Source organism: Bactrocera oleae, chromosome 5, assembly GCF_042242935.1.
Source record: "Bactrocera oleae isolate idBacOlea1 chromosome 5, idBacOlea1, whole genome shotgun sequence".
Lineage (NCBI taxonomy): Eukaryota > Metazoa > Arthropoda > Insecta > Diptera > Tephritidae > Bactrocera > Bactrocera oleae.
The window spans coordinates 28,310,135-28,316,236 of record NC_091539.1 but is presented as its reverse complement, the minus strand read 5'-3'; the positions used below and the strand labels follow the sequence as shown (position 1 = coordinate 28,316,236).

Genomic DNA, 6,102 nt, shown 5'->3' with positions numbered 1-6,102 from the left:
TGTTCGGTTACATCCGAACTTAGCCCTTCCTCAACCGTTTTTTATTACATTTTTATTTGTTTAATGTTATATAATATTGAAAAATTTTATAATATGAATACACGTATTTAGGGATGTATATGCGGAAACGGAGCACCTAAAAATAATATACCCAAATAAAATACCCAATCCATTTTCTTTCGACAGTGGCATGATTGACACATGTTATAAAATATGTGGGTTTTGACAGCTCTCTCTCGAAACAAAGAGTTTCCTATCAAATCATTCTTTACTCGGATTCTTGTTTTTTCTTGTTCACTTTAACAAAGAATAAAAGTCTTATTCTGAATAATCTGACGAATATTCGTCGTACTCGGCGACGCCGTCGATTGTATATAAAGATGAACACAACGTCGGCAAAATTCTACCACCATGATGATTTTTAAGATAGAGCTATTTCTAATTTTATCGCTGACCGCGGCGGCAAAAACGGCATCACCAAATCAAAGAATAATTATTTTCAGTAACAATATTAAGAATTTAAAAAAAAATTTAAGAAAATGTTTGCTTTGGCAATATTAACATTGTTAATGTTTGATTTCGTCATATATTATGTTATTTTTGAACGCGGAATACACACTAGCTGCGACGAAAATCTTTAGTATTGTGTTTTGCACGGCGGCAACACTCGACGAAAATTCTTTCCACGGCGTCGCCGAGTACGACGAATATTCGTCGGCGCCCACTACAGGGTGGCTCACGAATCGTGCTACAAAAACAAATAGTAATAAATTTTTATTAATCAATGATGAAATAATAATCAAATTTTATTTTATTTTATATAGTTAATTATTTTTAAAAATTAAGTATAGTAAATGACCTCCATGCTCAGCCATACATATACGGCACCTACTTAGAAAATTATTAATTACGGCCTGAAGGGTTGATGTCGGGATTGCCTCAATTATCGATTTAATGGACTGCTTCAGTTCAGTCAGATTTCTGTGTTTTGTTTTGTACACCTTTTGCTTGACATAACCCCATAAAAAATATACGTTTTGGGTTAAAAACTCATTCAACGTATTTAAATAACGGTACCCATTGACAGTTACTGTTACACCGTTTTGTTCACAGAAGTATGACCCGACAATACACCTTAATAAAACTGCGCCCCACACAGTGACTCATTCTGAATGAAGTACCGTCTCGTGGATTATTTCTGGATTTGATTCACTCCATATAGGCCTCATCAGACATAAACAGGCAATTTATCAAGTTATTGTCTTCTTCGGCTATTTCAAAAATTTTTTTTGGCAAAATTTCAAGCGAATAGGCAAATCTAGAGGATTTAAATGACTTGTTATTTTAACTTTGTACGGTAACAGGTTTAAGTCAACATCATCATTAAGTCATCTGTTGTAAGGACCGTCAGCTAACGCCGATAAGTTGCTAGTCAAAACTTTTGGATTTGTCTGAATTGACGATACAACAGCCGCGATTGTTTCTTGAACACGAACATACGATCTGGATGCTACGGTCTTCTTGCGATAATGGTCCATCTACTCGGGGGAGGGTCGCCAAAATCCCGTCTGAATTCTCTTAGGACTGAATAGAAATAACGGACTGCACAGCATACCACCGTTGCGTTATCCAAACCATCTTTTCGGTATCCCAAGCATTCATTTTTAAAAGATTCATATAATAACCTGCCAAATAAAAAACAAGTAAGTCGGTTACTCACACAAAAAAATATTAATTACGATTTGTTTTTGTAGAATTGTAAAATTTTATTAAAAACACTTTCAAATGAGATATACATATGTACGATTATGTGATATCAATTCGACCAAAGAGACTTAAAATAAAATCAACTATAGACACTGGGGTCCACATATTCGGTATCTAAAGGCTTGAACAAAGGAGGGTGTCCCCTTCTATAGCGATCCCCTTTGCCAAATTACAGTTTAATATCTTTATTTAGTTCTTAGTTATGGCACTTTACAGCTTTTCATGGCGTTTTGTGGACGAGGCATGTTTTTGTATGTGCGGCAATGCCAGACCGGCGGCAATTAACCGGGGGAAATTAAAGGTATCTTTTTTTCAATAACACATATTTTTAACCAATTGTGTGAGGAAACCAATTAACCGGGTTCAATTAATCGGGAAAATTTACACATATGTTGTATGCAATATATTTTTGACCGATCAGTTTATTCAAATAAGCAGGAAAGTCAATTAACCCGATGTTTAAAATTCTTGTGGTAAGTAATTGGGAGCTAGGGTTAATCTTAAACTGATTTTATACATTTTTGATACCAAGCCATTCTACGACTCGAAAAAGGTGATGTCTTAGTTTCATTAATATAACTCACATTTTGAACGATTCATATAATATAAACTCAACCGAAAGTTTGAAAATCTGTATATTGAGTATCGGGGCCTAGGAAGTATTGTCCTGATTTTATTCATTTTTGACACAGCAAACTATTATCAGAGAAAGATTCCCCTAGAACTTAAATAATATATTTCAGAGATTTTTCGATATTTTTGGTAAAAAATTAGCGATATCCACTGAAGCCCCCATACTACTAGAAATATTATCCAATTTCGACTATTTTACAAGTGAGATGGAATACCTTAGATACACTACTTATTCAAAGTTTGGTTTCAATAACTTCATTAGCGCCTGATTTATATTTAAAAAAAAAAAATATTTTTTTCACAAACAAAACAATATACGTTCACGTTATTAATTCAGTTTTAATTTTTTTATGTTACATATTTCTACTTTTTATTTCACTTGAGATTATTCACATTTTTAATTCAGTACAAATTTCAGGTGCTTTGTTCAGCATACAAGCAGTATTTGAACTAGTTACAACTTGTTAAAAGTAGCTGAAAATTACAAAAGTAACAAGGTATTAATAGAACAGCGGAACGAAAATTTAGGATTTCTTCCTCTGCTGCGCTAAACGCGATTTAACAAAAGCGCTTGATAATTTTGATGGTACGTATGTATGTGATGCGTCACTCACTAAGCCATCAACACTTGCTGCGTAGCTCTCTCTCTTTCTTTCTCTTTACTTACTAGCGGATGCATCATACACTCTAACCACTGCGCGATAATCGTTTAACGCAACATTTTCCGAACTCCCATTAGAAGTTTTACTTCAATAGGCCTTCGTTAGGACCTTTTGCAGGCAAAAGCCAATAACTGTGCAAATTTTCACGACGTTCTGAGGGTACATAGCGAAAAAGCGTTTAATTTTTTTATGAAGGAAAAATAAGATGATTATTAAACTATATTCATAGTTGTGATATACAAAAAAGTGAGCTTTAAAAAAATTTGTTAAAGAATCTTCATTAAGCACATCCTCCAGCAGAATGCTTCCTCTTTGTTATCTGTTCAAACTGTTTTATTCGAGCTTTAACTTCCGGCCTAAAGTGACGCATAAGACCCTGTACAGGCCAAACGGCTCCATCGGCTAAAGCGCATATGGTGTGTCCTTCAATTTGCTTGGTTACCTCCAATATCATATTAATTTCCTCCATTTTAGCTTTACCCGTAACAAAGCGTTGCATGATTTTGTTTATCCAAGCCAAACCTTCTCGGCAAGGAGTGCACTGACCACAGCTCTCATGCTTGTAAAACGTTGAGAGTCGTGCTATTGCTTTTACGACATCCGTGGATTTATCTATTACAATAATTGCCGCTGTCCCTAAAGATGTTTGTGCAGCCAAAAGACCATCAAAATCCATTATAACGGTTTCCACAACTTTCTTTGGGATCATTGGGGTAGAAGAACCTCCTGGAATAATAGCCAACAAATTATCCCATCCGCCACGCACTCCTCCAGCATGACGGTCAATGATCTCCCTAAGTGGCATAGATAACTCTTCTTCGATACTGCAAGGTTTATTAACATGACCAGAAATAGTAAAAAGTTTCGTACCAGAGTTGCGAGTTCGACCAAAGCTAGCAAACCAATTGGCTCCTCTTCGTAAAATGGTAGGCGCTACGGATATAGTTTCTACGTTATTAACAGTTGTAGGACAACCAAATACACCCACATCTGCAGGGAATGGAGGCTTTAAACGTGGTTTACCAGCTTTTCCTTCCAAAGACTCAATCAAAGCAGTTTCCTCACCACATATATATGCACCGGCTCCGCGATGCATATAAACGTCAAAGTCGAATCCGGATCCACAGACGTTTTTACCCAAAAAACCGGCATTATAAGCCTCAGCAATGGCTGTTTGCGTGTTACATGCCTCATTATAGAATTCACCGCGAATATAAATGAAAGCTGCTCGGGCACCTATTGCTCGCCCAGCTAAAAGACAGCCTTCCACGAGTTTGTGAGGACTATGTCGTAAAATCTCACGATCTTTACAAGTGCCTGGCTCACCCTCGTCTGCGTTAACTACAAGAAACTTAGGCCGACCATCAGGGGGTTTATTCATAAAAGACCATTTAAGACCTGTGGCAAAGCCTGCACCACCACGGCCTCTCAAACCAGATGATTTTATTTCATTTATTATCCATTCTGAGCCCTTTAATAATATATCTTGAGTCTTATACCAATCTCCTTGCTTCAGTGCACTTTGTAATCGCCAATCATGCCGACCATAAAGATTTGTAAAAATTCTATCGTGATCCGAGAGAGAACCAAAGGTCTTCTTAGTTTGAGGCGGTGGAACACCAGGAGGAACTGCTGGTGGGACTGCCTTTAGAGGCGTTGGTTTAGTCCCCTGAGGTTGTCTCGACCCTTCCGATGCTGAAGAATCTCCCGCTTTGAAACGGAAAGTTGAAATCAAAACTGTCGAATTTTTCGACAATTTTGCCGTTGCATTTCGTAAATATATGTTCATATCATATCTAAAAGTAAAATATTATGTTACTTGTAATCTACATGCATATCTAGGCAACTGTATCCAATTCATTACGTTTGTTAGTTATACGATTTTATTCCACCTCAAATAAAATTGGGATTCCTGTTGAATATACTTGAAAATATAAAATGACTTTTTAATATTTTTATTTCATTTTGCTTGTGTGTACATATTTTCTCATAAGACATATTTCAAGTTAAGTGTCAAATATAAAAATATTTTTATACTCCCTCATTATGTTTTTACAGAGTATAATAGGTGTGTTCGCCTAACGGCGATACAGAACAAGATAGAAACATATTATATATATATCTAACATGTACCTATATAAAATTCTCGAGTCACGGTGTCCTTTGAAACGGCTGGATTTTGATGAAATTTGGTGTGCTTATCGGCTAGGTCTGAGAATCTGCCAACATCTTATGCCTAATACACCTAAATGTTAACTAAAAGAGGTACACCCCCAATAGTACTTTTTTATATATTTTTGGACAAAATTTTTTGTTTTTATTTTTTCACAATTTAGCATTGGAAAATACATACAACTCTAATTTTCACCCTTATATGCTCAACCGCTGATTTGTATATTATTTTGTTTAATCCACAATCAACCTTTTTAATTTTTCAGTGTCAGGGGATGTTCGAGCAAGCAAATAACTGCACCAATATTGCAAAACTATTATTCTTCTGCAGATACTAAGCTAATACTTAAGATTGAGAAGTGGAATTTAAAAATTAATTTTGGTTGGAAAAAGCATTTAGAGTAATATATTATGCGTTCGTGTACGTACTTAAAACATTATTAATTACAAACTAAACAGCGATTTTGCTTAACTTTCTTCTTCCATCATACATTTTGCTGATGCCGATTTTGTCAGTTTTGCGTTCATAAAATGTCAAAATACAAATTCGTCGAACGCTTGCCATTTTCAAATGTTGAAACATTTTTAAGTCAAATATAATGCTCTGTTATATTGCCGCAGTGATTGAGACTCGAACATCCTCCGAATCTAAATAAATTGTATATAAATAGTGAATTCAACATTATTTCTTTGTGCACCTTGAAAACAGCCAACGCGTATTTTTCACGAACAAAACAGCTCTGAATCGCGCTATAATCCACCAAAAACTACTCTCACCGAATGAATTGAATGGTGTAATCGTCCGGATGTTTTTGGGTTTTTTGCACAAACACTCCTCTATTCAGAAGGACCACGCTATTTTACATGA

At 35.6% G+C, this 6,102-nt stretch overlaps 1 pseudogene; it reads right to left on the bottom strand.

The window, feature by feature from the left end:
• Window positions 1-2,910: 2,910 nt before the first annotated feature.
• On the bottom strand, window positions 2,911-5,031 carry LOC138857533 (NADH dehydrogenase [ubiquinone] flavoprotein 1, mitochondrial pseudogene; annotated as a pseudogene).
• Between the last annotated feature and the right edge of the window lie 1,071 nt (window positions 5,032-6,102).